This window comes from Anolis carolinensis, unplaced genomic scaffold (assembly GCF_035594765.1).
Source record: "Anolis carolinensis isolate JA03-04 unplaced genomic scaffold, rAnoCar3.1.pri scaffold_29, whole genome shotgun sequence".
NCBI lineage: Eukaryota > Metazoa > Chordata > Lepidosauria > Squamata > Dactyloidae > Anolis > Anolis carolinensis.
This window is the reverse complement of record NW_026943838.1, coordinates 659,979-663,486: the sequence shown is the minus strand read 5'-3', so window position 1 is coordinate 663,486 and position 3,508 is coordinate 659,979. Positions and strand designations below refer to the sequence as shown.

At 43.8% G+C, this 3,508-nt stretch overlaps 1 long non-coding RNA gene across 1 annotated transcript; it reads right to left on the bottom strand.

Moving 5' to 3' along the window:
- Window positions 1-1,127: 1,127 nt before the first annotated feature.
- Window positions 1,128-3,304, bottom strand: LOC134294912 (uncharacterized). The gene is made up of 2 exons (XR_010001527.1): window positions 3,180-3,304; window positions 1,128-2,226 (listed from the first exon to the last, which is right to left on the bottom strand). It is a non-coding gene; the product is annotated as an uncharacterized LOC134294912 (long non-coding RNA).
- Window positions 3,305-3,508: the final 204 nt, after the last annotated feature.

Genomic DNA, 3,508 nt, shown 5'->3' with positions numbered 1-3,508 from the left:
TGCTTGTGTGTCAGGAGAGATGTAGGGCTTGGAGTTTTTCCCTCTCTTTTAAACCCGAGAAGAGATGGAAACAGAGAGCAGCTCAGACCCAGTCCTTTATTATTTAGAAAGGGAGTTATTTAATTTTTTTTGTAAATAAACCTTTTGTAATTTTAAAGACTGGACTCTGCATCTTTGTTTCTGAAGTTCTTGATTTTTTACAGATCACTTCCTTGCTCTGTTCGTTGTGAGCTGAATGCTCAACTATCAGTTTCCTGATGGTATTTATAGGTTCTCTGCTTTTTGGAGGGTAGTCTTCCCTTACAAAATCCTGAGACTTCTTGGAAATATCATTCTGTCGACTGTCCCTTTGTTCAGCTCTGATTCCAATACCTGTCTAATTCTGCACACCTTTTACAGGGGAGCTGCAACTTCTTCACATATGAGAATTTAGGAAAGTGGCTGCGGATAATTTGGGATTTTCTAACATTTAGGATGAAATAAATATACAGAGTGTTTCAAAAAGATGCACTCAATTGGAAAGAGCTAGATTTCTGCAGATGTGAAACTACCATGAGTGACACTCTTACCACTTGAAGGAGAGGGGCAGAGTTTGACGGCTGCTCTATGCCTCTCCCTGTGCACAAAAACCTCAAGCCCCAATCATTCACAAGCACAGAACATAGAACACATGATATTAAATGTCACAATCTTGCAAATGAATGAGGCTGGGGGCTGTTTGTGTGCTGGGAGAGGCAGAGTAGAAAGAGAGCTGAGCCTTCAGACACGCAAAGACTAGCCTTACCGAGAGAGTCCACAATCCCATTCATCTCCTCCATGACCTGCTTGTGCAAGGCTTTCTGGTCCGGATTCAGGAGAACCCACTCCTCCAGGGAGAAATCCACAGCCACATCCTCAAAGGCGACTGGGCCCTGGCGGAAGAAGAAAAGATTTCCTCCTCACGTGAGAGATATCAAGAAAAATGATGACAAGAAATAATTTAAAGTAAACTTACATTCCTGCTGGTTGCTTGAAAGGGAAATGGCGAAGGCCTCCATGCCACAAAGGTAAGCTTTGTAGAGACGACGGGTTGGTCACAGTCAGAACCATTTCTTAATTGATATATAGAATCAGAAATGGAATCAGGGTATGTTCCCCCTTTTATTGTGATGCCCACAACTGGACACAGTGTAATTTCAGGTGAGGTCTCCCCAAAGCAGAAAGAAGGTCGCCATGACTTCCCTGAATCTAGACACAATATTCCTTGGGATGCAGCCCAAAATCCCATTGTCTTTTCAGCTGCTGCATCACATTGTTGGCTCATGTTCCACTTGCAGTCCTCTAACACTCCAAGATCCCATCATATGAATGATTGTCAAGTCAGGTGTTGCCCCTCCTGTTCCTGTGCATGGCATTTTTCTCCTGCCTAAGTGTACTACTCTACATATATTCTTGTTGACATTAAGTGGGTTAGTTTTGGCCCAGCTCTCTAACATGTTCAGGCCATTTTGAATTGTGATCCTATCTTCTAGACTGTCAGCTATGCTTGCTAATTTTTTGTCATCTGAAAATAAGATATGCATGTTGAGCAGTACTGGGCCCACTCCACCCGTTGTCACTCAAACCATTACAAATCCACTGAACAGGAGTATTATCCAGCCCACTTTTTACTAGTTGTTTATAAAACCAGGAGAGGCCTTTACAAAGGTCTTACTGAAAGCAAGATGTGCTACACCCACTGCATTTCCTTCATCTACCAAGCTTGGAACTCTACTGAAAAACAGATTAGTCTGGCATGACTTGTTTTGGAGAAACCCATCTTGCCCTTCAGTGATTACAGCATTTTTTCTAAGTGATTCCAGATGGCCTTCTTCATGATCTGCTACTTATGCTTATGCTGTTTAGTCGTTTACATTCTTTGGTGATCCTCCCCTTTCCATTTCATGTACATGTCCCTTTTAAATCTTAGCTCCATTGAAAGTTCTTTGAACATCCATTCTGGTTTCTTTAGTTTTCTCTTCATTTTTTCCCCTCCTTGTAATTGTGCCTTCAGTATTTCACTTCTAAGGAAACGCATTCCATCTTGTCAGTTTCAACAGATATTTGGCCATTAATCCTGGAACCAAAGGCACCCCGGCAGGCCCAGTCCTCCTCTCCCAGGAATCCTTCTGCTTACCTGACTCAGTCCCACTCCATCGCAAAGGGGGAGAAACGGCTGAGGATTCGGCCACAGCATCATTCCAGACCCTGGAGAGAAAGCAAGGGGTGGAAAGCTGGTCACAGAAACAGGCCTCAGAGGTGACCATTGCAGTCCTATAAAGAAACCAATGAGGAAACGAGCCAAAGAACACAGGCGCATTCAACAGCCCAAGAAGATGTACAATGTGAGGGTTTAGGACTTTATTTCACAAGCAGTGCTGTGAATATGTTGGAATGAAACTAGTACTGGGCTTGGTAGTTCAATTGACTAAAGTGATTCTTTGCTGTTTGTCTTCCAGCTCAGTTTCAGGGCTCAGCTCAGCTTAGGGTCCCACCTGGGAAGATACTGAAGGGCTACCTAAAATAACCCAATGCCTACATATAAGAAAAACAACAACAACAAAACAACAACAATAATTTTATTATTTTATAATAATACCTCATTAGTTATACATCAGACCCATAATATTCAGTATTCAAAACAATCCTACCTTTCCTTTTGGCACCCACGGTGATTTCCACCCTTAAAGTTGAGGTAAAGATTACCTTTCAAGCTGAGGTAAAGATTACCTTCAAAGCTGAGGAAAAGATTACCTTTCAAGCTGAGGTAAAGATTACCTTTCAAGCTGAGGTAAAGATTACCTTTCAAGCTGAGGTAAAGATTACCTTTCAAGCTGAGGAAAAGATTACCTTTAAAGCTGAGGAAAAGATTACCTTTCAAGCTGAGGTAAAGATTACCTTTCAAGCTGAGGTAAAGATTACCTTTCAAGCTGAGGTAAAGATTACCTTTCAAGCTGAGGTAAAGATTACCTTTCAAGCTGAGGTAAAGATTACCTTTCAAGCTGAGGTAAAGATTACCTTTAAAGCTGAGGTAACGATTACCTTTCAAGCTGAGGTAAAGATTACCTTTCAAGCTGAGGTAAAGATTACCTTCAAGCTGAGGTAAAGATTACCTTTCAAGCTGAGGTAAAGATTACCTTTCAAGCTGAGGTAAGGATTACCTTTCAAGCTGAGGTAAAGATTATTTTGAAGGTAAAAACCCCGTCAGACCTACACTTCAGGTTCTCAAGCGACACTTTAGGAAGCCGGGAAACCTCGCCGAGCGGAGGCGGAGAGAGGAGGCTGCTTCCCCGACACGACCCGTCCACGCAGAGGCGCCTCCCGCTCCTTGGCCTGGCCCCCCCTTCTCCGCTTCAGCAGCCTGCCTGCCATGAGGAGCGGGCCAGGAGAGTCCGGCCCAGAGGCGGGAAGGCGCCGGCGAGTCTGCCTGGAGACGGATGACGCGGCGAGACGAGGCCGATTCCCATTGGCCGATTCCTGGAGTGACCGT